Raw genomic sequence first — 27522 nt, forward strand, 5'->3', positions numbered from 1 at the left:
CCAGCTCTAAAATGTCAATACATATGGCATCCTATCTGAGAGCCTGGGGAGAAATGGCCCTGCTTTTTCTGACCTGTTCAATATGAGATGGTTGGATGGCATCACTGACCCGATGGACATGAGTTTTAGCAAGCTCTGGGAGTTGGTGATGGACAGGGGAGCCTGGCCTGCTGCAGTCCATGGGGTCGCAAAGAGTTGGACACGACTGAGCAACTGAACTGAACTGAATTTTGAAATTTGAGGCAGTTGCAGGCGTGCTACAGTAGGTAAAGAACTGCTGACTCTTCATGAGTAGGGTCAGGTCTGGGAGGAGAGAGAAAGGAATTGAAGGTGCATTTGGTGTGTAAGACTGTGAAGAATGCAGCAGCTACTACAGGAGCTGTGTGAGATAATTGAGCAGAACTGCTGCACTGCACTGCAACCTGCTTTCCCCTTTGTTTCTCAGGTGCTGGTATCTGTATGGGAGATTTAAATAGAAAGGGGAACTTAAATAGAAAACATTTTATACTAATATGATTTGACTTCCTTGGCGGTCCAGTGGTTGAGACTTCACCTTTCAGAGCAGGGGTTGCGGGTTCAATCCCTGGTTGGGGAGCTAAGATCCCACATGCCTTGTGGACAAAAAAACAAAATATAGAACAGAAGCAATACTGTAACAAATTCAATACTTTAAAAATGGTCCATATAAAAAAATCTTTAAAAAAGAATGTCGAGGTGACTTTACTCTTCACTTATAAATGACAAGATTCTCAGTATAGTAACTAGCATACAATAGGCAATAAATATTTGTAAGTGAATGAGAGTAATAATGAGTACTTGGTCTCGTCCGACTCTTTGTGACCCCCTGGACTGTAGCTCACCAGGTTCCTCTGTCCATGGGATTCTCTGGGTAAGAATACTACAGTGGGTTGTCATTCCCTTCTCCAGGGGATCTTCCTGACCCAGGGATTGAACTCAGGTCTCCTGTATTGCAGGCAGATTCTTTACCATCTGAGCCACCAGGGAAACCCAATATATCTGAGTAGAAATCACATTCATTCTTTAAGGCCCAGCTATTTCCCTTGAAATTGTGCTTCAGTTTAGAAGTGATATATACATTAGAAAAGGAAAAAGAGACTTCATGATTAGAAAAGAATAGAACAGAACACAATTGAAGCAGAAAACCATAGGTTAATATTCCAAGTGGTAAATATTAGTGGGCGCACATATTCATCCCTGCCTTCCTTTTGATTCTGATTTTTTACTCCGAACATGTGATATGCTTTGGACAGTGAGATGATGTCAGAGGCTTGGGAAAGCGCTTGTGTGTCTCTGCTCATGGTCATGTTCTGCCGTTGCCCAGAGGGCATGCCCAGGCTTATGAGCTGGTAGATGAAGGATGCTGGCATAGAGTGAAGTCTCTTCAGTCATTCAAGCCAAGGCCATCGTAGATCAGAGACCAAAGAGTCAAACTCTAGGCGGGAGAGTGAATCCAGCCAAGACCAACAGAGGTGCCTAACTGATAGCCCAGATGCATGAGCAATAAATACCCATTTTTGCATGCTGCTACAGTTCTGTGGTATTTGTTACACACCACTAACATCACATAAGAATGCTAACACATTCTAGCTTCAAGATTCCCACTTGTGATATCTTAAGCAAACCTTTTACCTTGTTGAGCCTCAGCTTATAAAAATAGAAATAATATCTTCCCTTTTTGCTTCATCAAGTTATTGTTGGTTAAATTGAATTAAACAACATAATACATGTGGAAATTCTTTGCAAAAAGAAAAAATGTGCTCCAAATTAACTTTATTATGATTTTTATTATAGAGCCGCCACCATGTAGTCCTATCTCCCTTTGTATCCAGTGGTGATCAGAAACTTCTCTTAATACCTTGTGCACACCCATGACATTGCGCTCTCTCTCATCTGTGTGTGTGTGTATGTGTGTGTTAAATCACTTCAGTGCATCTGACTCTTTGTGACCCCATGGACTATAGCTCGCCAGGCTCCTCTGTCCAAGGGATTCTCCAGGCAAGAATGCTAGAGTGGGTTTCCATGCCCTCCTCCAGGGGATCTTCCTGACCCAGGGATCAAACCTATGTCTCTTATGCCTCCTGCATTGGCAGGTGGGTTCTTTACCATTAGCGCCACCTGGGAAGCCCCCTCTCTTATCTGACAGGTGGCAAACTGTGTGTGTGAGTATGACTCTCAGCAGAAGCAAACCACAGCTGTGGAGTTCCCCCATCTTCTAAAAGTCAATGACATTTTACCTTAGGTTGGAATTGTTGTCAACATCAGGCTGTGAATTGTTGCCAAATATCAGGCTGTGTCAACCTGATCAGTAGGCATCAGTATTGTTACAGTAATTCCATCTGGATCCATTTTGACCAGTCATTTCCATAATTTTCACAAAGGGCCCCTTTAAAATTATTTTTGGATGTTCAGTTCAGTTCAGTCGCTCAGTAATGTCCGAATCTTTGCAATCCCATGGACTGCAGCATGCTAGGCTTCCCTGTCCATCACCAACTCCCAGAGTTCACTCAAACCCATGTCCATTGAGTCAATGATGCCATCCAAACATTTCATCCTCTGTTGTCCCTTCTCCTCCTGCCTTCAATCTTTCCCAGCATCAGGGTCTTTTCCAATGAGTTGGTTCTTCGCATCATGTGGCCAAACTATTGGAGTTTCAGCTTTAGCATCATTCCTTCCAATGAACACCCAGGACTGATCTCCTTTAGGATGGACTGGTTGGATCTCCTTGCAGTCCAAGGGACTCTCAAGAGTCTTCTCCAACACCACAGTTCAAAAGCATCAATTCTTCAGCACTCAGCTTTCTTTATAGTCCAACTCTCACATCCATACATCACTACTGGAAAAACCATAGCCTTGACTAGACAGACCTTTGCTGGTAAAGTAATGTCTCTGCTTTTCAACATGCTGTCCAGGCTGGTCATAGCCTTTCTTCCAAGGAGCAAGCATCTTTTAATTTAGTGGCTGCAGTCACCATCTGCAGTGATTTTGGAGCCTCCAAAAGAAAGTCTCTCACTGTTTCCATTGTTTCCCCATCTATTTGCCATGAAGTGATGGGACTGGATGCCATAATCTTAGTTTTCTGAATGTTGAAATTTAAGCCAACTTTTTCACTCTCCTCTTTCATCTTCATTAAGAAGCTCTTTAGTTCCTCTTCACTTTCTGCCATAAGGGTGGTGTCATCTGCATATCTGAGGTTATTGATATTTCTCCCAGCAATCTTGATTTCAGCTTGTGCTTCATCCAGCCTGGCATTTCACATGATGCACCCTGCATATAAGTTAAATAAGCAGGGTGACAATATACAGCCTGACGTACTCCTTTCCCAATTTGGAACCAGTCTGTTACTCCATGTCCAGTTCTAACTGTTGCTTCTTGACTTGCATACAGATTTCTTAGGAGGCAGGTGTTCTGATATTCCCATCCCTTTAAGAATTTTACAGTTTGTTGTGATCCAAATAGTCAAAGGCTTTGGCGTAGTCAATAAAGCAAAAATAGATGTTTTTTGGAACTCTCTTGCTTTTTCGATGATCCAGCAGATGTTGGCAATTTGATCTCTGATTCGTCTGCCTTTTCTAAATCCAGCTTGAACATCTGGAAGTTCATGGTTCACGTATGTCAACGAGTTTAAAGACTCATTGTCAGACGGAGCTTCTGATCCACAGGAAAATATTCCACCCCCAAATTAATAAGATTTCAGGACCAAACAAAGCATATTACTGTTTCCATTAGTCTTTCAAACAGTCTTGTGAAAACAGGTACTATTTTATTTTTTTAGATTTTAAAATAGTGAAGTCCATTAGAATATTTTTTTAAAAAAAACCTCAAAATCTCCATTACTAGTTCCACATAACTCCTTGGGGATTCAGCGTTTGGGATCCAGAGTTGTTATGCAGTTTTTAACTGTCTCCTTTCAGGATTATACAGGACTATTTTTATATATAAGAGGCATAAAAGAGAATCACTGAATTTCATACCTGCAAGGAATTTTAGAGATAGCTCATAATGCACGCACAGAGACTAAGGTCCTAAGCCGTTGAACACTATTGGAAAGTTTACACAATTAGAGAACCACTCAGAATTATAACTCAGGCCATTTCTTTCCATGCTTTAATGCCACTTTCAGAGACACCACAGAAGGCTCTTCCTAAAGTCTCTATTAGCTTATATTTGATATTCTGCCAATTTAGAAATTTATTTGCTAAATTTCCATCTCTAATTACAGAAAAAATTAAAACAAACAAAAGCAAAATCAACAAGCATCCATAAATGATAGTCTGTGAACTTTAGTCTCTTAGGTATCATTTTCCCTCAGAATGAAATAAGAATCTGACTTCTGAAATTCTAAATAATCCTAATTTTCCGGATTTTATATTTTTTATAGATTTTTTATAGATTTTATATTTTTTACCTTTGAATAGGGTTTTCTTCCTGAATTCCATTAAGCCACTCCCATTCCCCGACCGTATACATCAGCTTCTGTCTTTAGTTGGGATTTTCTGGCTATGTATTTTTTTGGACACTCCAGCCATTCACTTGTCCCCTCACTCTCCCTTCCATGAAAAACTTTCCCACAAATTTTCACTTGTGGGCAAGTACTGTCTCTCCAAATTCATTTGAGCCTTTCCAACTCTCTGGTTGATTTCTACAGCTGAAATTCCATGGCTACGTCCAGCACAGGTGATTTACAGCTAACATAGTCACTGTGCTCCTTTTTTGACAAGGAAATCGTCACTCCCCAATGTCTCTGGCTTGAATCTTCTGCATAAGCTTTAATAGTTGCCCTTTCCTACCCCCTATATCTGATGTGTCAAGAAATTTTTCTCTGGCCAGACTCTGAAACATATGATTATTTACTCAAGATGAACCAATTAAAAATTCCTACCTCGTTTTTCTATCTCTGGTTTCTGCCTCCTGCACCTCATCTAAAGCATTTCTTGCATATTAACCTGATGAAAACATTGCATTGTCATTTAGCAAACCCTGCTGGCTCTGACAGTAAAGAATCTGCCTGCAATGCAGGAGACTGGGGTTTGATCCCTGGATCAGGAATATCCCCTGGAAAAGGGAATGAAACTCACTCCAGTATTCTTGCCTGGGAAATCCCATGGACAGAGAAGCCTGGCGGGGTCACAAAGAGTCGGACACGACTAATACTTTCACTTCCACCAAGGCTCAGATTGATTCCATATCTGTCTCTGTGTCTGAGAAGAGGAATTAAGAGCATGCATTTTCTGACCCCAACCACTTTGCTGTCTTATTTGCCACTGATGTAAAATAGCTAGTCATTGTCTCACGTAGTCAGCAAACTATGACACGCAGAGCAAATCTAACCCACCACCTGTTTTCCTGTGGCCCACAGAGAGTCTTTTACGTTACTAAGTGGTTAGAAAAAAATATTCAAAAGGCAGAATATTTTGTGCCATGTACAAGTTGTAGGAAATTTGGCATTCATAAAATAAGTTTTATGGTAACACAGTCATACTCACTTGTTTACTTATTATGTATGGCTGTTGTATGCTTCAGTGATAGAGATGAGGGACTTCCCTGGTGGTCTAGTGTGGCTAAGATTCTGCACTTCCAATACAGGGGGCCTGGGTTTGATCCCTGGTCAGGGAACTATGATCCTACATGCTGCAAATAAGACCTGACACAGCCAAATAAATAAATCAATATTTTTTAAAGAAAATTATAGAGATGAGTAGCTATAGCAGAGATCATATGGCCCCCTCAAAGCCCCAAATATTTACTATCTGGCTGTCAACAGAAAAAGTCTGCTAACCCCTTTTATGTGTGCTGTTCTCTGAAAATATACCTCTGTGGCCATCTACATGCTATTTATCCTTGTTAAGGAAAATTATACAAAACGCAGAAATAAGAAAAAAGAATGAGTGCATGTCATTTTGAGGTCAGAGTGAAGCATTGCCTGACAGCCCTACCCAACGATTATTTCATTTTCTAGAGGATGTACCTTTGTTTGATTCACTGTTTACTACTGATCATCAGGGCCCAGATTCTGAAGTTACATGTTAACTTATACATATCTATTTAGGAGGAAAGGCTACTTCAAAAGATACAGTTTTATTACTCTGTAGGATATTAATTTTTCATGTACCAGGAAATTCATTTCATGGTGCCTTGGACTTACTGTCTATATAAATCTCTGGTTTTTTAACTCTCCTTTGAACCATTTTTACCATTCTGCTGGTTCTCTCATTAATGATTTAAATTTTTGATACATCCTCATTCTGCATTTGTATGGAGGTCATGTTTTTGACATTTTGAAAATTATATTTTGACCCACTGTCTGTGATTCCCCACACACATCTCAAATGTTGGCCTCAAGTCCCCTGTCAAATGGCACTTAATGTTGTCTTTTGTTGCTAACACTGGTTTAAATTGATCATTTTCACAGTATTCATCTTGTTAATGAACATATAATTTTTCTCATAGATCCTAAGATTTTAAAGGTCAGTGAGTACATTTTTTTTTTTAAGATTGAATTTTCAAAATGCTTTGGTTATATAAAAAACTCATTAAATGTTTGTGGAATGAATAAGTTTAAAATGCATTTAAAAGAAAGACTGTTATAAAAAAAACACTGTCATTCTTTGTATCAGAAAGGAAACAATAGAGAAAATAGTGCAGGGCAACAATACAGAGCCTTCTAAGTGTTTGTTTAGCAAATGTTAAATAGGAAATTAGATAAGAGTTCCTAGGTTGCTGTGAATCAAAACAATGATAAATTGCCTGCATTTAGAGTATTCAGATTTCTTCTCTTAAGTGGTAGCAAGAATCTTGTACATGATAAAGCAGGTCTCATCCACCCAATACAATTATCAGCTTCTTGTATACTGAACACTGATGCGGCTGATTCCCAATCTGCATACAGCATTGAGCTATGAATTTGCTCTCTTCTTTCTCCTTTATTTAGAAGTTAATCACTATGTAATGATTATTTTGCAGTGATTAACTTCTAAATAAAAGAGAACTAAGGCCTCATCAAATCCATAGCTCAAAAATATTTTACACTTAGTTGTCCAGGTATAGAATTAAATAAGATAACCTTATATTAACTGGAACATCTAATATACCCTAAATGGTGTTTTCACAGGTTTGGAAAAAATGTAACTGCACACCTGATCTTAGAGAAATATTAAGGCATTGGCAAGCATGCAGAGGAGAAAAATTACTCATAATCCTACCTCTAAAACCATTCTCAGTTAATCTCCAGTGACAAGCCTTTGAAGTAGGCATTATCATCCTTATTTTGTTCATTTTGAACCCAAGAATCTGAGAAGCTATATCAGAGTACAGAAGACTGGCAATCTTGTCATAAACATGGGACAACTCTAAAGAACCATCTCAGCTTCACAGTTCCGAACGGGTGTCAGCTGAGGACTTCTGTGGAATGGCACCAGTGCCCAATTTCTGGCCCTGATATGTGGATTAAAATATAAATGCTATGCCCTTGCCTTATCTCCAGGATACAGTGAGTAAGGATAGAAAGACATAATTTAAAAAAAATACATCTGGAAAAAGAAGAATAAGGAACAGAGAGGTCACTGGTTTATGGAAATTCTGAAACGCTGGCAAGCAACATTACAAAGATTCTAGCACTCCACCACCACAAATGGGGATGTCTGTAACATGGAGCTATGGCTGAGAAGGACAATCCAATCGCAGTCTATACTTTCCTGGCCCACTCAGATCAGGAGTCAACAACTGCCTAGTTTTGACTTCATGGACCATGAGTGGGAGTGATAGAACTTTTAGCAGTGAGGTGGGGACGGGCTCCTGAATACTCCATAGCTTGTCTAAGACCTAGGGGAAGGTAGAGCTACACAGTGGAAAAATTCCAACAGTTAGGATTGGGTCTCAGCTAACCAGGAACTCCTACAGCAATAAAATTTGAGTGAGTTAGGCACCTGGATATTTTAAATTGTTGTAGTACCTGGAATTACAGAACACAGCTAGATACTGTCTATGTGTCATAGCAATGCATATAACTTTAATGTTCACAAAACATTATGTGTTATTAGCTCTGCTTTACAGATGAAAAAAATTGAGGCTCATATGGATTAAATCTAACTTGACAAAGGTCCATGAAAAAGCTGAGAAGCTAGGACTGAAAATTATGTTTCTCCAAATAAAAAGCTCATGCCATTTTCTTTATATCTTGCTAGGAGAAGAAAGAAGAGGAGTTGGGGAGACATAGAATTAGGAGGAGCAGAGTGGAGTTCAAAGGAGGGGGGTTCTATGCATGAGGATGCCAATGTAAAATATATACCTCCGTTAGGATGGTATTCTAGAAACCTTGAATAAGGCTCTCAGTGGAACGTTCTGTAGACTACAGATTATTAAACAGAGTTGAAAATGAAAAGAAAGAGGGTTATGAACTGAGAGTGTAGCACTGACATATATACACTGCTGCTGCTGCTGCTGCTAAGTCACCTCAGTCGTGTCCAACTCTGTGAGACCCCAGAGACAGCAGCCCACCAGGCTCCCCCGTCCCTGGGATTCTCCAGGCAAGAACACTGGAGTGAGTTGCCATTTCCTTCTCCAATGCATGAAAGTGAAAAGTGAAAGTGAAGTCGCTCAGTCGTGTCCGACTCCTAGCGACCCCATGGACTGCAGCCCACCAGGCTTCTCCGTCCATGGGATTTTCCAGGCAAGAGTACTGGAGTGGGGTGCCATTGCCTTCTCTGCATATATACACTACCATGTATAAAATAGATAGCTAGTACGAAGCTGCTGTATAGCACAGGGAGCTCAACTTGGTGCTCTGTAATGACCTAGGGGGTAGGATAGGGGTGGGTGGGAGGGAGGCTTAAGAGGAAAGGGATATATGTATACTTATAGCTAATTCAAGATGTTGTACAGGAGAAACTAACACAACATTGTAAAGCAACTATATTTCAATAAAAAAAATAAAAACCAAAAAAAAAAAAAGAGAAAGAAAAGTTCCAGGTAGACAAAAGTTGATGCTGTCTTTTGGCTCTGAAGAAATCACTGTGCCAACTTACTCTTTAACCCATAGTAAATAAACCCAAAGTAAATAAGCACACCCATTACCTCATCTCCTGATGACCTCAGCAACACTTGGTGCATCACCTAATTAGCATCTGTATGATTTTATTAGAATTTGTTCATATTTTTGAAAAAAATCTCACAATTTTAGTAAATGTTGCTCTTTATTAACCTGGACAGTTTCCTCCCAGCATGCGTGGATTATTCCCATAGGCCTTTGCCCTCATCCTTCTCTATTCTTAATCCATATTTACTTTGAAAATCCTAATCCACAGAGTGAAATGACTGAGGCCATTTTCAAACAAAACTTTGTATTTGACGTGTATGAACATGGCTTTGGGCTACTTTCCTCAATAATGATTCAATTTAACTGCAATTGTATTTCATTTGGAATCTCTTTGGGACACAGGTGGCATTTTACTAAGACTTTTGGCAGCCCAGCCACATATAGTGCAGTTGATAGTACATACTTTCTGATGGAGGGGTTCAGGGAGACTATTTAATTGTACTTTCCATTGCTTGCTGCTGTGTACAGAAGAGCCAAGTAGGGAAGGTTAATCTTTTCCTATCTAAGGTGCTCATTTGCATATTTAAATATGCTTTGGGTGCTCTCCCAGTTGTAGCTTAGTTGCTAATGTTTAAGCACATATTTGCATTAAAAAAAAAAGTTGTGGAAAGAAGGAAAATATACATTTGATCAAAGAAATGCTAATGAGAATTTAATATAGCTTCAACTTTTCCATTCCTGTTCAAAGTGTTAGCATGGCCTCTTGGCTAGAGAACTCTCTGTGGTTTGTTCTCAGTTCTGGGGACATCATGTAGGAACTCTATGTGTTTTAGAATCTTTAGCTACAGAATGATCCCTGGGGAGTTCACTGATGGAGGTTTGGCCTTAGTTCAGTGATTGGTAAATGGAAACCTTAATGTGAAGACTCTCCTCATGTTGGGCTACACCAACAGACCTACATGCCCTTTTCTTGCTCAACTTCAAAACAGAAGAAGGAGCCCTGGAGTCAGGAACAGAGACATCAGTGGTCTAATGGATGAGGAAACCTACATATCTGAAGTAAGGTCCTGGAGTGACACCCCAGTGTGTATGACAGCTGGCAGGCAGGACAAGGCAGCAGTCTTCATTGGGGGAAGGGGGAGGGAATTTTAAGGAACTGACCTCAAAGTGGACTTATTAGTTACCAGGGAAATCAGTAGAGGCCACATTCCTCACAGCTCTTTTGATGGGAACAATCACCAGCTGGGGCAAGTATGTAGGAAAGTCAGTCATGTGCTTAAGATACAGGTGAAGCAGCACTGGTCAGCCAGGAGGTGGACAGAGAGCAAGACAATAGCCATCTTGAGTGGCCTGACCATACACTCCACCCCCTGAATATCATGCATGACCCTTACAATCTTGGTCTGCCCTTCTTTGACAATATCTCTGGAGTTAGGTATGTAGGGGGCACTGTAACCAGATACCACAAATACAACACAGACAGCAGCAGCCAAAGAGTATCAAGAGTAAGAGACCTCGCATGCTCAGAATAGTCATTTGACAGGATGTGGCCAAATTTTGGAGCCAAGCACATATAGGGTCAATGGAAAGGGAGTCAACAGCAGCAGTGCCCTGTTTAGTTAAAAGGAAGGTAAGGTCACGCCTGGTTTTCACAAACCCACAGCCGCCCCCATGAGGAAGGGAAAGCCCAACTTTAAAAGAAACAGTCTGGTGGCCAAACCAGGACTCAGCAGACACCGTATAGATGTGTCACCTCATGTTATGTTGAGGGCCATTAAGGGTGAACCCAGTAGGTCTTTTCAAACAAAAACCAGTTAATCCCATGCACTTCTGGATAGAAGCCAGCCTATTCCACTCCACACAACATACATAGCCCGGGTGGGGGGACTCACGGGCTGTCAGTTGTACAGTAACACTTACCGAGAGGGTCCTTCTGACGTACTGGCATATGAGACCAGAAGATGGTGAGTCTTTTTTCCCCATTGTCAGCAATCCCCACATAGTCACATTAGGCGGGTCAATTTTTCATGGAACTATAGAGCAACATGACAGCAGCATCTCTCTGTGAGGCCAGTGTTGCCACAGACAGACTTCCTCCCTCAGACAAGGATGAAATGTAAGACATAACAGGCACAACACGGGGGAGATGATGACCATTAAGCAAAATACAAGCAGTAACCACATTCTGAGATAATACCACACCTGCCTCTGGTTTTTGTCCTAGTCTGCAACACAGTTCAGAAAACTCAACTTTTTAATAAGAACATATCTAAAATCATATCTACAATGACCAATGACTAGTTCTACTTTGGATGTTTGAACCACAGCTACTCCATTTTGACTTTCAAATGCATTCCCTTTCTCAGTGGCCAAACCAGATATACGGTGCATGTTTGAAAGGCCACGAAACAGACTGCTCTGGTCAATAAAATTTAAGTAAAACCACATATAAGCCTGAATGATTTCCCCATACCTCAGTACATGCAGATTTTCCCATCAATTCCCCTTTTGATTGCAAATCTTCCAATAGAAAGCACTGATGATCAAAATATACATCCTTTGATGCTGGCCTGCTGGCTCCTACCCCAGGTTCAGATCATGTCCCTTAATACTAGGTCTACTTTGTGTTTCCCTGGTCATTCATGTTGGGGGAAAATTAATCAGATCTCCTGAACAGGCTCAGAGGTATGTTAATGGGGACACACTTTACAGGCTATGCATTTTATCACTTATACCCACTGTCACACAAGCATTGTATATGTGCTTTTAGCAGCTGACTTAAAGCAAGCAGTGTCACACTTCATGAGTAGTCATACTCTGTGACAATTTCACTAGGTAGTCTTTCCATCCAGAACGTCAGGGCAAAAGTACGCCTAACACAACTTCATAAATACAGACCTCAACAAACAGAACTAGAATTTAACATCCACTGAAGCATAATATTGTTCTCTCTAAAATTACCTTCATCTCTACCAAATACAGTCAGTCCAAGCATTTCCTGACTGGAAAACTTAATGCTTTAGTTTTCCTTTCCTAAGCATGCAAAAGTAGGTAAACTGAGACCTGCTCAGCAACTAATGTTCTAATATTTTATTCTATTTGAAATGATCTATGTCGTCAATGAATTCTTTTCATTTAATTTAGTTTAGGGGCTTCCCTGGTGGTCCAGTGGTTAAGAATCCACCTTGCAATGCAGGGGACAGTGGTTCGATCCCGGGTCTGGAAAGATCCCACTTCCCACGGGGAAAGCTCTGCAACAAGAGAAGCCACCACAACGAGGAGCCAGTGCACCTCAACTAGAGAAAGCCCGTGCAGCACTGAAGGCCCAGCGCAGGCATAAATAAGTAAATAAAATAAAAAATTTTTAAAAGCTAAAAAAACCCAGTTTAGTTTCAAGTTACCAAAATCTGGACAGACTGTGTTAAACATTCACAAAAGGTAATTATTTCTATAGAGTTTACCTACAAGTTCTTTTTTTTTCTCCTTTACTCTCAGAGATCATGGAAGATTCAAATTCCAGAGAGCCCAGGTAGACAATTTACATCTCAAAGGCACGAGAGAAGTACCAATTCCTTCTAGAAAGCTAGCTTAACCAATTACAAAAGGCGCACTTTGAAACAGCAGCAGAGCCATTAGAGGTCTTTGTTCTCCAGACCTGTTGTGAGCCCTCCAGCAAGCTCCAATCACCAGGGGGCCCCCACAGACCAGCAGACAGCCATCCTGGGATTTCCTCTAACTTGTGGGATCACCCCTACAACTTTGGGGCCCCACGAGTTAGTGGTAGGCCACCCCAGGATTATACCCGCAACTTTCTATTCCCCACTCAGTATTTCCCGACATCTTGGCACTCATGGGAGTTTCCTCCCTCTCCTGACATTTGTTGGGCTGTGCCCCACAGGCTACAAGGCCTGCACTTGCTCAGCTTTAAGGCAGAAGAAAGAGCCCAGAGTCAGCAACACAGACATCAATGGTTTAATGGATGGGGGAGCTTACATGGCTGAAGCAAGGTCCTGGAGGACACCCCAGAGTGTGCAGCAGACAGCATGGCGGCAGTCTTCATTCCCCGAAGGAAGGGGAGAGAGCCAGTTAGAGGGCAATTGACCTCAGGTGGGCTCATCAGTTACCAGGGAAACCAGAAGAGGGCATGCCCCTCACCGCCCCTTTGATAAGAACAATGGCCAGCTGGGGCCTGGGGCAAGTATGGAGGAAGGTCAGCCCTGTGCATAAGATACAGGTGAAACAGGCACTTGTCGGGAGGTGGGTGGACAGATAGCAAGAGAACAGCTATCTTGAGTGGCCAGACTATAGAATTTTTATTTATCTGTGGCGGGATCCCTGGGGACTTTGCTGATAGAGGTTTGGCCTTAGTTCATTACTAGTAAAATGAAACCTTAATATATGGCCTCCCCTAGCTAGCTACCTGTTCTCCTGTAAGCAGAGTGAGTTTTGACTAAGAAAGAACCCTTATGGGCTGGGAGGGGAGAAGGAAGAGATTTTCTTCCTGTACATTTTGTTACATTTAAATTTAATGGTATTCGTGACCATCTGAGATCAGACAATTTTGTTTAGATACTGTCAGGCCTAACATGTCCATTTCCATTGGTCCTATAACCACAACTGCTTGAGAGTTCCTAAATGAGCTCAGCAGTAGAACTCCCCAGCTGATCATGGTCAATTCACAAGAATGATAACAGAAAGTTTATTGTTTCCAGTGACTGGCTTTTGGGGTAGTTTGTTACATAGCAGTAGAGAGCTAAATCAATGCACTTCTCTTAGGTCTCTTTCCCCAAGCCTCTCATTTCCACTTCTTTCCTTGCACATCATGGTAAGGTGAGAGGTGAGGGACTATTGCACTGGTTCGTACTCCAGCTTGTGGACATTACATATCCCTCTTTGGCCTTCTGCTGCCCACACCCCCAAGAACCATATAGACTCTGAGTAGCCAGATATAGCACATCAAGTACATAAGCTGCGAGAATGTTTTGGTTTTTCTTATTAGCTGATTTGGTGACATACTTAGAGGTTTAAGAATAAATGCTCTTAAATACAACCTATTGAAGTCCTTCCTGGACCACAGTGATAAACTACAAGTCAAAGATGTTTTGAACAATAAAAAAGGTGGAATGAAAAGTGACTACATACATTTTCATTTTACATTAAGACAACCTGAATTTTAAAATGTAATCTCCAACTTGCTTTCAATAATACTAGCTACCCTTTATTTATCACCTACTATGTACTATGCCTTCTATATATTACTTCTAACCTGTATTCACAAAGACCCAGCTACATGGTCTCCCTTTTCTTCCTCAACACACCAAGCTCATTCCTGCCTCCACTGCTTTGTATTAGTCTGTCCTTTGGACTCAACTGCTGTTAACGCCAGGTCTTTTCCTGGTTATCCCCTTCTCTTGATTCTAGGTTCAGCCATAATTGTATTTCTTCCAAGTAGCCTTTCATAGCCACTCTATAAATTAATCTCCTCAAGTAGTCACTTCCTATTGAGAGGGTAACAGGCAGGAAGGCCAGGGGTCTCCAAATGGAGGAAATAGCCTGCAAGTGTCAGACATTTTTATCTCTCTTAAGCGGCAGGAGGAAACAAACTAACAATATTTTTTTCCTTCTCTATACAAATTTAAAGAGAGGTTTCTCTTAAAATACTGTGTTGCCATAATGACACCTGGTTTCACCTGAAGTTAGCTATTCTTGAGCCTAGAGATAACCAATGCCTTTTTCTTATGGAAATGTTTGTCTTAAGCTATGCTAATGTACTACGCCTTTACCCCAAACTCTGTCTCCAAGTCGGTTCCGCCTCTTGGCCCAAAACCTACTTGACAAACCAGTATGTTATACTCAGATATTGTTCCCCTAATCTATGTAAATGAAACTATTTGTATGGTGGTCTGTCCTTCTTTAAGATTCAAGTTAATTATTTTATGGCCCAAGATAAACCATTTGGTGCCATTCTAAATTTTAAGACATTCCTTTCTTTCATTAACAGACTGCTAGTGACTATATAACATCCAGCTGAAGACTAGCAGGGGGGTACTCTTTCTGCCCCCTTCTGATGCCTATGTCAGAAGCTTTCTCTATCTCCTTTATACTTTAATAAAACTTTATTACACAAAAGCTCTGAGCAATCAAGCCTTGTCTCTGGCCCCGGATTGAATTCTTCTCCTCCGGGAGCCAAGAATCCTGGTGTATTCGCGTGATTCAACAACAACCTTTCACTATCACACACCCCTAGTTTATATTGTCATTGCATGTATTACTGTCTGAAATTTTCTCATTGATTTGAAAACTTGCTGTATGTGTCACCTTCAAACAGAGTAAGACCCATGGGTCAAGAATACTGTCTCTCTGATTTTTTATTATGTCTCCAGCAACTAGAAAGATGTCTGACATTAATGAGTAAATGAAACAAGGAAGAAGGAACTTTCACAACTTACCTTCAGAGAAGGTATTATTGTCCACTTGTATTTCAGATGTGGAATTTAGGGGTAAAAGAGGTCACATAATACGCTCAAGGTCTCTCAACTTAAAGTAAATGAATTGTCTGTTCTTCAGCCTATCCTGCTGTCCCCTCCAGGGCTTCCAGGTGGTTAGGTTAGCAAATAAACAACTCTGGCTTAAAGGGGGTCTAGAAAAGACCAGAACAGATGACCCGAGCACAGTAAACAGCCGTTCTCCGCTGCCAGAATCTCAAAACAAGCCCTAGAACATTTCTCTGGTGCATTTTTCCTATACATTTTAAGAGGTAAATGAGGTCTTTAAGGTTTAATTAAATTATTAAACATCATCAGCTCAAATCAATAGGTCTTAGTGGTGTAATGATCTTACTTAACCAAAAATAACATGTGACCAAGAGTTGAAAAATAAGGTTGTCTTCTGAGACTGAATGTAGACAGAGAGCTTAACGAGATCAGCTGCCCAAAGCAGATATTGACAAATGGATGGCTGAGTTCTGTTAACACTCCTATTCCAGGGAGCCAGAACAAGGCATGGCTGTCTTATCTTCCTTAAAGCGGACGATGTAACAGGAGGCTAAGGGGCATCTGGGAGTCCAGAAAAGGGAAAAGTCAGTAGTCAGAATTTATCTGTCTAGTTCTGTGTAAGGAAGAAAATGGCCAGGACAGAGACTTTGCCTAACAGCTGTATCTCAGGTGGAGACAGGTGTATTAAGACATTAAGTTCTTTCTACTAATTTTCCTCTTTATGATTCCACATTGGGCAAACCAATTTTAGTTATGATTTGACTTTCCTACAAGGTGATAAGAACAGTCTGTCCACTATTAATAATTGTCATTGGCATTGAAGACAGTGCCCAATTAGCATGAGTCTGTACATGAGAGCAGGATCTTTCATAGGTCTGTTAACAGATCTTGACTTAGACAACGGGAGATCATATTTTCAGACCCTTAGACATGAAGGCCCATTGAAGTGCTGTCCCAGGGGTCCCGCCCTAAGCTGACTCCCTGAATGTGTTGACACTATCATAGAAAAGTTGGGACTTGTATATACATGATCATCCACCAGCACAGGAACAGAGATGCTTGGAATATTAGAGGAAAAAGAAAATCACTTATGCCCTCTGGGTGTGTGGAATGGAGCAGTTAAAGTTCATTTTTGTCTTCATTTTTCTTTAAAGACTGAGGTCAGAGAGATGGGATGAAAAGGAGGAGTCTATGTTGTTAATTTAGCCAAATTCTTAGACGAATCATAAGAAAAAAGTAGGATGTGTTAATATATTTGAGTCAGTAGGACAATTGTTGGGGCTGGGGAAGAGTAAGACATTAAGGGTCAACTTCTATAGGTTAATGTTTCATTGTTATTTTCATTAGTTTAGATGCTCTTTTTCTTTTACACAAAAATGCCTGTAACAGTTTTTGGAGTGACTGCATCCACCCACTCTTGATTTGGACATTTCCCCCCTGGGTGTGACCTAATACAGTAATAACTGCACAGTTTTACACAGATGCTAAAAATATAGAATAACTATGTATCATTAAGAAGTAGCAATACTTACCATTGGTATAGGAACGTCTGTGATACACCAGAAATTAGGTTTTCATTTTAATGCCCTTGGCCTCTTGAAAAGGAAATGTTTTACAAATTAAAAAAAAAAATTATGCATTACTTCAGCAATTTTCCCACCTCCCATAGTGCTGTAGGCATGAAACCTCATGTCCAAAAAATGTGATTGTTTTTCTGGTTTTCTTGTCACAAGTCTTTTCCCCAGCAAAAAAGGTTTATTTTCAGTTTTCACATTTTTTCTTAATCAAAAGTTTATAGACTACTATGTAGCTCAGGGAACTCTACTCAATGCTCTGTGTTGACCTAAATGGGAAGGAATCCAAAAAGAGGGGATATGTGTATTACATATAGCTGATTCACTCTGCTGTACAGTAGAAATTAACTCAACAAAATCAAGTATACTCCAATAAAACTTAGTTAAAAAACATTAAAAAATAAATTCATACATGATATTTTGAAACAAACAAAAAAAGGAAAACTGACTTAAAATAAATAAATAAATAAATAAATTCATTATTTAACTCCTAAAAAAGTTTATATAAGTTTCTGAAAACCACTTACTGGATAATACTTATAAGAGCATGTATGAAAATCTACACATCTAGTCTTATTGTCTTCTTTAATGATCCAGCCTCTTACTTTAATCTTCAAGAGACATTTTCAGCTTTGGAAATACTTCTTGGTTTCCAAACCACCTCACAATCACATGTATAGATTTCAAAGCAGGGCATTTAACTAAATACAGGTACATGATAAGGAGATATATATGTATGTTTATGTATGTGTGTGTATATATATATATATATACATTCTGAGAATGTAAGTTTATGTGTGTATAAATATCAGTACGCCATTTCCATTTTTTGTAAATATGTTCTTTCTAATAAACCTTGTAACTTTTTTAGCCCAAGACATACATTCCCTAATAGCCAGGTATATAGAGAACTTTTTATAAATGGAAGAATTTTCTTTATGTATTAGCTTTGATGTCATAAACATAATAAGAAGCATGGCGTGCTATTAAATTGTCTTATTGTTCTTAATTTTAGAAATAAATATAACTTTGAAGAATGAAGAATAAAAGTTTTCCTAAAATCAAAACACTTTATATTTTTCTTATAATAAAGATATATTCTTGCATCAAATGCCAAACCACATTTAGATAATTATTTTTAGCATTATACTCACAAAAATGGATCTTGCTATGGTTTTCAAGATCTACTGGCGTTGATTAAAAGAAGTTTGCATACGCAACTTATTCACATTGCTTTATTTCTGTTGTTGTTGTTGTTGGTATTGTTCAGTTCACACAAAAAAAGGTACTTCAAGTCATCATATCCTTGCATTTAACCAAGTGAAAGAGTCATCTTGAAAGAAAACATTTTACAAACTAGACACATACCCTGTTTATTTTCTCCGAAAAATGCACTCCATAAAGCAAGTCCATTTTTTAAACTTTTCCCAATATTATACAAAAATATTCTTATGCAAGTAATAAATGTATCTTTAAACATCCAACTTTTTTGAAATTTAAAGCAGTCACACCAAAAGTTATCATTGTTAATTTTTAATCTAAACATAGAACACCTTGTGCTTATATAAACTGCTGTTATCATGTGCTCATATACTCTTTACATGGATCTGGCAAATATACTCTGCCATTATCCGTTAAATTATGTAAAAAAGTATAATCAGTGCAGAACTTGCCTATTTTTAAACAATGTTCTTTAACCATCCTCATCTATATTTGTTATATATAATTTCTTTTTGGAAAAAATTTTAAGGCAAGTGCAATCAAAACTACAAAATCACTATATCTATTGCTAACATATGCAGCATTCATAGTGAGTGAGTGATCTCCTTCCTTTGTAAAAATGAAAGAACAAAATGCTAAGTAGGTTATACTTACTAGAGCCGATTATGTAGTCTTACCTATTAAGTAATTAAGTCTTTAGAGATAACACAAAAGTATACTTCTTTAAAGATCTTTTAAGATATCAACACAAATGCTATACCAGCAGCAATCTGCTATCCCCTTTCTGTAATTTGTTGTTGCATGTCCAGTTTTCTCATGAAAATACACAGCAAGTTATTCAGATGCCCATTTTGAAGATGACTATGACTACAAGGTCACCTCAAGGCAAAGAATACTTAAGGTGCAGTACTCATAAAATCCTCAGTTGTAAGTTCACTTAATTCTATTGTGTTTATATTTCACTTCAGTGATGGCCTGGATTCTGTAAAGTAAGAGAAAACTAAAAAAAAAAAAAAAAAGAAAGAAACTTACCAGTAACTGTATCTCTAAAGTTAGGTTTTGCTGAGGACATGTTATTTGCTCAGGACATAATTTAAATGGAATCTGAAAAAATAAGTTATTTCACAGCCCTGGAAAAATAAAATTGACTAAAAGATAGGAAACTCATGGTAATAACTTTGGGGCTTTCATAGACTTTTCTTATGATAGTTGCTGAGTGCAATGCCTTCCCTTGTTTTTATAAATAAATCCGGGCTACCATGTAATGGAAAAAGTAAGAAATGGAAACAATCACAGAATTTTTATGGGAAAACAAGAATGAGCTGACCCTCTCCTTCAAGATAAAATGCATCTTCTCAGAGAAAAGTGAGTTGAACAGAAACGTGAGTATTTATTTTTAGCCTGTGCCAAAATGATTCACTGGGTCATTTCCTGATGGAGTGCATTATCTTGGTAATTCTTATAACTCTTTATCTAATGTAGCCCATATATTGATTAAGGTTATTTAAATGTAATGCCAGTGTGCATTTTTGATTAGATTGCACATACCTTACACACACACACACACTAAATACTTCCTGTTGTCCAAGTCGACTGTTTCGAACTATTGTTGTCCAGAATGCTTTCTAAAAAGAAATCCAGCTTAATTGGTATATTGTCTCTTTCAGTTCAGTGTAGAAATAAAAAAGGCTATATTGTGCTCAATAAAATTCTACTGTTGAATATGATTTTTTTGGATGTTCTAGTGTTATAAAAGATAGTAAGTGGGCCTACAGTGGCTGTGGAAGTCACTAACACATGAAAAGTGGGAAAACTGAAAGCAATTCTCTAGGAACTCTTTGATGTGGCCACTCTACAAAGAATATATAAGGATATTTTCTTTTAACTAACAGAAGCCGTGTCCTTGAAATTTGCACTTAGGATGAGTGATGTGATTTGTTTGTGAGACTCAGATATCAAATAGGACATTTCTTCTTAAGAAACAGAAACTGGCAACCTCATCACTGATACTCATTCCTGGCCTAACACAGAACATAAAGACCAACGCTAGCCTAGTGAGATAAATCTATGTGGCTAGAAATATATTGTTAGAATAAGTGATTGAGGTGTGAAATACAGAACCAACTGGTTTGTCATTGCTGTGTAAGTTGTCATTTTTCTGAAATGATGAGAGATGATGCATTTGATGGATCATCTCACATAGAATTAACTAAATTTATTGTCACCGAACCAATATAGTCTTGAACTGTATGTCATTCACTGAAATAGGGTTCCCCAAATTACATGCTCATAAACATTTCCTGGAATTTAATTGTTTTGCAGTGTGAGCCAATAATCTATGCTTTTAAGAAATGCTACAAGCAATTCTTATGTTAAAGGACATTTGGGAAAGTCTTCATCAGAGCTTATCTTTCTATGAATTCATTGTTAATGTGAGGAAAATAATTTTTAATTAAGTCTAAAAAATTTAGCACATTTTATATTGATGTATTTATTTTCACAACCAACATCTTTGGTATCCCTGTATAATCTTGCTATTTTTTTCTTCCTTAACAGAAAGAGAAGTAAGAATAGATGTGTTTTTTTAAGAAGGAAGGTGTTTTTATTTAATGCTTACTATTAATTAATTTTTCTTCTACAATGGTATAATTACTTTTTTGAAGTCATATATTTCATGACAAAGTTGCTTGTCTTGACTAGTTCTTGTGTGTGTGTCCTTCTTTTTGAGAAATTCTCACATAAACTGTTCTTCTATATAGTTCAGCTTTTCTCAGGGCTTCATTGGTGAGTTCTGGTGAACAAACTGGGAGGAATTATTAAAAGAAAGACCCAGTTTATGGTGACATTCATCCACTGCAAACTTTAATTTTGTATTCGAAAGAGTAACACCAGTTGTAATGATAGAAACAATAAACCCTACACCCCGTGTTTCTCAAAGAGGGGAGGTCCTTGGACCACCACGTTAGAGTTACCTGTGGAGCTTAATAGATTCTGAACCCCACTCTCGTACCATAGGCATTCAATCTGAATTTCCATTTTTACCTAACTTCCCAAGCAACTGTTCTGAAGTCTAAAATTCGAGACTCATCTGTTTGGCTCCTATAGTTTTCAACTGTTGGTTATCTTATAGAATCACCTGGAGGGTATTAAACTAACAAAGCAATGGACTAACAATAGGGACAAACTGGACTAGTTTCATCTGAAATCTCTGGGACTTTGGGACGTTTTAAATTTCCCTGGTGCACCGAGGTCTTAGAATTATTACTAGCAGGCCCATTAGAAGGATGCTATGAAAGAACCATTCCACTCCTCACCAAACCTTTATATCACAGTATCAAGCATGCCAAAATCCTAATCTAATACATTAGAACATTTAGCAATAATTTTCCCATTTTATTGAGGAAAAGCATGCTGAGGCCACTGAAGGAAGGATTTTCATTCTGCGCTTGGTCTTCCTTTGAAGTTCATAGTTGTGTAAACAGTTCTTTATTTGCCAAAGACAATCGAAGAACTTCATTGTTTAATGTAAACCAGCTACTGATTTTCATAGTTTTATAGTTCTGTTTGTCATATACATGGGCTTTTGACATGTTATTCTGCTCTCTGATTTTGAGGATGTTCTTTTTTATTTCCCAGAAGTTGGAAATTGGACTGCCTTAGCAGTTTTTCCATAATCCAGTCATTCATAAACCATTTTGATGACTTTTGCCATATATCACCTTTCCTAGGCTATGTTTTTGTTTTTGTTACCTATGTTTTTGTTTAATCATTTACTATGTATTATTCTATCTGAAACAGTATCCACAAAGTCGTTTGATCTACTACTTAAGTTTTTTTTTTTTTTAATTTTAACACATTTTAAATCAAATACATAACTATTCAAATGAAAACTTCCCTCTGTGTACCATCTCAAACCAACATATCACTGGAATAAAAATCCCTAATTTGGGCAAACAATTGGCTAAAGTATTCATCAAATTTAGATGTTCTTTATCCTTCAGAATTTCACCCCACCCTCCTCCATACACATTAGTATCACTTAATCAACGAATTTGCTTGCATTACTCTACAGGCATACATACATGATAAAAATCCCACAGCAGTAAGTGATTGGGTTACTACTATTTTAATTTTCTGAATATTTGCCTCATTGTATGTTTCTATTCCAGTAGATGAGGATCTGATATCAATTAGGAGTCTTCTAGAAATAAGAAAGATGTTTCATGAGTATCAGTCTTTTAACCAGTTGTTAATAATATGAGTGTAATTCAAAGTTTCTGAGAATTTATGTGTGTGTGTGTATGTGTGTGTGTGATGCGCACACATAGTCCCAAATGTTCTTCAACTATAGAGTTCTCTCCTGGTATTTTTAATAATAGGTCAGGTCCTATGACTCACAATTTAAAATATAATATATAAAATATACACTGAGTCATAACTCATACAACATTTTACTTTCTCAGTAGAAGTTATTTTTTTCACACTGAAAAACCCTATTGAGGTAGAAATGACTTTATGAAATTTTAAATTTATCAATTACTTTGACATTCAATGTGAAATAATCTTAAGTTTTAAAAAATATTACTTTCCATTTTTCATAATAATTTATCTCTGCTTCATGTTTAATAAGTGCTTCTTAAAAGGCTGTGCTAAGATATGAATTTTGCTGAAACAGCCCATTTATTCTAAAAGGTTTATGGTTATTCACTTGTTATCCTTGTGATGGAAAGATTTACCACTTTCCCCCTCCCCCAAATAAATAAATAACAATTTTATTTATCTTTAATATAAAATGAAAAGGGCAAAAATATTTCCTTTTAGGAGTAAGTATGCACGACAACTAGGTAGAAATCGAGTCGGAAAAAAAAAAAACAAAACACTGATTAAAGATGCTGATCATTTTAAAATATTACCTGAGGGGACTTTATTTTAAGGTCCTTACGTGCACACATGCTCAGTTGCTGAGTCGTCTCTGACTCTCTGTGATCCCATGGACTGTAGCCCACCAGGCTTTTTTGTCCATGTGATTTTTCTAGGCAAGAATACTGGAGTGGGTTGCCATTTCCTCCTCCAGGGGATTTTCCTGACCCAGGGTCTTGTCTCCTGCTTTGGCAGGCAGGTTCTTTACCATTGAGCCACCTGGGAAGCCCGTCCTTATGTGAGTGGTACCTTAAAAAGAAAGGAATAAAATACCTGGGGATCAAGAAGTAAGGAAAAGAAGCAGCAAAGAAGATTTACATGTTATCATCCCTTTCATTTCTGTTCCTCAAAGGATTGTATGAAATAGATGAAAGGAAAATGCAGAATTTAACCTTGAAAAGATCATTAACATGATAATAACTTTTAAGAGATTGAATTTGTGACTCAAATTTCTCAAAAATTGAGAAGTGAAGAAAATAAAGAAGGATTGTAAGTGAACTTGAGTTTTTAACAAAGTTTTTCTTTTTGTTCAGCCAGTTGGCCATTTCTTAAGTCCCTTTCTCCATAATCTTAATATGAATTATGTCTAAGAATTATAAGCATATACAGACATAAACAGAGAGGGAAGGAGAAATATAACAAGAGTTGTCAAATTAACGAAGGTACTTACATAGGTTCCAACAACACATTATTTAATTTATTTTCATCTATGATCAGGTAGAAACCAGAAGAAACATATGTAGCTTAATAAATAATTTAATTTCTTGAATTTCTATGTAACATATAAATTTATTTTTACAGGATATATAGAGAGCATACTCATAGAGAGCAACAGACTTATGAAACGACTATAAAACACAAATTATAATTCAAGTTTAAAATTTCTCATTTTTACACTTGTATTTGTCTATTGTCCTATTGCTAGTCAAAGCAAAACCAAATATATAATTGTAAGTATTCTAAGAAAAAAAGGAGCGCCTCCATCACCTACACATGTTACATACATTCTAGATTGTACAAAATCAAAGAGGGTAGGCAAAACTAAAGGGAAACACTATGGAAAATGCACTTTTTACTGACTGTTGAACATATCTGAAAGCGTCTGAGTTTAAAATTTGATTTGAACACCAGCAGAGGAAAATGACCAAATTCATTTTCCTATTTGGGTTCTCTCAAACTCTGAAAATGTAAAAGTTTTTACAATTTAATAGCAGATTATATGAACATATCTCCACTGCTTCAGTGGAAAAAACACACTAAGGATTCTAGCTACCAGGAGCATATGTTGCGAGGAATATGGACAACTGTCCACGTTTACTAACAGAAAGATGTCTTCATCCCAGTTTAGAATTAACCTAAAACACTCACATCCAATCTCCCCAAATTTAGACTCTCATTGACTAGTAAGGATAGATCCAAATTACTTTGCCACATGTTCATGCACTATGTAATATGTCATTTTACATTAAATCTTTTTTTTTTTTAATGACCAGCATGCCCTTTGAAACTTAAGGTTATCTGGACTATGAAGACTGAAATTTACACAACATCAATATTACATGTAAGAGTCTCAAGTTCATGTGCAGTTCTTCGATTTCTACTCATTTAGTAGTGGAGGAAATACGGTGTAATGACTTGTCTTTGTTAGAAAGAGAAGATTTTCCAGGCTGTGGACGCTGGGGGATGTATTGTGAAGGTAGTGAAGGTAGTGAATGGTAGAAAAACAACAGTGCCTTACTTAACTTATTTCAGTGAACAATTCAGAAACGTGTTTGTCAGTGGACTCAGAGACTTTAGAGGGGCACTTCCTAAAGGGCAGAAGGAAATTTTTCTTTTTATGTCTCTTATTTATAGAGATGTTTTGTGTTCTGAGCCTGGAAGGAAGAAATACTTGATGGAAAAATCAGAGCTGAGTTCTTTCTTTTCAGTCTGGGCATTTTCTATACATGAAACTGAAGTTTGATGATGACAAAACAGAGGAGATTAGGATTAAGTCATCATCATCATCACCATCATCGACCTCCTCTTTACTCACACTGAGTCAGGTCTTACAGTTCCTTGTGACAGTATCTTAATTAACATAGCACCAACTTTCATCTTGCTGCCCACCAGGAGCAAAAAGTAAAACTTGAAATAACTACCATGTCAGTTCATTCTCAAAATTCTTCATATTGCCCCAAAGTTGTATCATAAATCCTGAAACTGGCATAAACTCAGTTGCTGAAAACCAAGTATATAACCAGCTCTAAATCTTAGCATAAGAAAACCAGGTCCCTTTGGAAAAACATGTCAAATGGTTGTTTGTTCTACTCCTGCACTAAGTTATTTCTTCTTAATTTTGTTGTAGGAAAATAAATCAACCCAGAAAAAAGTTTAATGACATAAGGCATCATGCCAAATTGCATAATTTCACATTCCCTACCCCTCAGTTATCTTTTGAGTAAATTAAGAAATGAATAAACTATCAACTCTCATTTATTTGGGTGTGAATTACTTGGTCATCTAAGTTTTGCCTCACTATAAACCAAGTCTCCCACAAAGTTGGGTCATGTTGGAATTGCCTCTGTTAAAAGAACAATAATCATTCCCTGAATTTTCATGAATTAAGGTAAGAAATAGTAGCCATAACAGTGCCTGCAAGATACGTGGTTTATCTCAATGTCAGTTTCTGAGAACATGCTTTATATCCAAATATCATAGCTTTTTAGGTGATGGATGTCTTTGAGACTTACATCCCAGAAACACAATTTTGTACACTTTCACAATTCTGTCTGGAATTTCAAGTGTTTCCTTATTTCCTTTAATCAGTCTTACATACTTAAGGTGTCCTTAAACCCACCTTTAAGGTCTATTGTTAAGGATAATGCAAATTTGACTGTTGGTTGCTTTCTTTGTTCAGAATAATAAAGTGGGAAGGGTTAGTGATAAGGCAAGGAATAGCTCTGCTTCCATTGACAAGCTGCTCCTTTTAGGGAACTCAGTTGCATCATCTGTTTGTAATAACTGTATATGTTGTTAAAAAAATTCTTTAGTAATAGGGAATATGTGTCTGTAGATAGAATTTCTAACCCATTTAATAATGGGAATAATGATCAAGTAAGTTCATATCAGAAACAGTAAGGAATTTTCTGCTTCTGTGTCTCTATGTTCTCTTAGTTCCAGTCTGTCATTTTACTTGCATGGTACCAGTGATCTTTGAATTTCAATAAGCTTTCTTCTGGGACTAATGATATAAACTAAATTAAAACAAGAAAGAAATTAAGCACAAGATGAAAAATACTTCTTACAAAAAGGAGAACTAGGGCATCCAGAACCTGAAAATAATTTACAAATATACGAATGAATGTTTTCTTAGAAGTGGTGATCTTAATTTACTTAAGTGGTACCTGTCAAAGTTAATGACTATTCTAGGATAAACAAAACTTACTTGGCGTTTAGGGTCAGCTCTCAGTTAACATCTGTTCTTGTTATAAAATGCTAAATAGTAATGAAATAAAGAAGAAGTATTTAGGTATTTAAGTCCATAGGGTTCAAATATGCATATACTATGAAAAAAGTAATCAACACAAAATAGTTGACTGAAACAATCAGGGGTTTAGCTATAGAAATAGAGTAGGTTCAGGTATCTTAGGTTATTGTGTCTCGGATTTATTTCATATACTTGATCTTAAATCAGCTGGCTGCATGAGACACAAAATCCTTCTCTGCCCACAGAAGACCTAAGGAATGGATTACAAATTAAATAATCAAAGATTTGAGCACCAGTATAAAGGGTAGGACGCTCACAGGCAGCAAGTAGAGGTTACATTAAAAAACCAGGTGGACTTAGGAATCCGTAACATGTCACTTGCAGTCTGAGTAGCAAATGATGAAAAATAAGCAATACCAAACATCATACATATCCAAGTCCAGATGTCCATTATCTCCCTCAGCTTGGCTAACAAATTCACACTTTCAACTGTGTTTTTACAACTAGAATATTCTTATCCCCCACAGCCCCCACAGAAAAAAGAGAAGGATGAAACCTAAGCACTAGGGAAAATACATTTTTTTCTCTCTTTATTGTGAATTCTAACATAACTTTTGTTAAACATAGAGCACGTGAACATATGACAGTTTCCTTCATTTGTTCTCACATGTAGCTGATAGAGGAATACTCGGGAGGAATGTTTCTAAAGCCATAGAGAACTTCTTCTTCCATTGATTTTCTAGAAATATGACAAAGCATTAGAGGAAAAAGAAAAGCATTTTTAAGTTGTGA

General features: G+C 37.8%; 1 long non-coding RNA gene across 4 annotated transcripts in view; it reads right to left on the reverse strand.

The window, feature by feature from the left end:
* The window catches only part of LOC129639260 (uncharacterized), a 148061-nt gene extending 134880 nt beyond the window's left edge, over positions 1-13181 (reverse strand). For all 4 annotated transcript variants that reach the window (XR_008708309.1, XR_008708310.1, XR_008708308.1 and 1 more), the window contains exon 1: positions 13046-13181. This is a non-coding gene — a long non-coding RNA (uncharacterized LOC129639260). The remainder of the gene's footprint in view (positions 1-13045) is intronic.
* Positions 13182-27522: the final 14341 nt, after the last annotated feature.

This window comes from Bubalus kerabau, chromosome X (assembly GCF_029407905.1).
Source record: "Bubalus kerabau isolate K-KA32 ecotype Philippines breed swamp buffalo chromosome X, PCC_UOA_SB_1v2, whole genome shotgun sequence".
In the NCBI taxonomy this organism is placed as follows: Eukaryota; Metazoa; Chordata; class Mammalia; order Artiodactyla; family Bovidae; genus Bubalus; species Bubalus kerabau.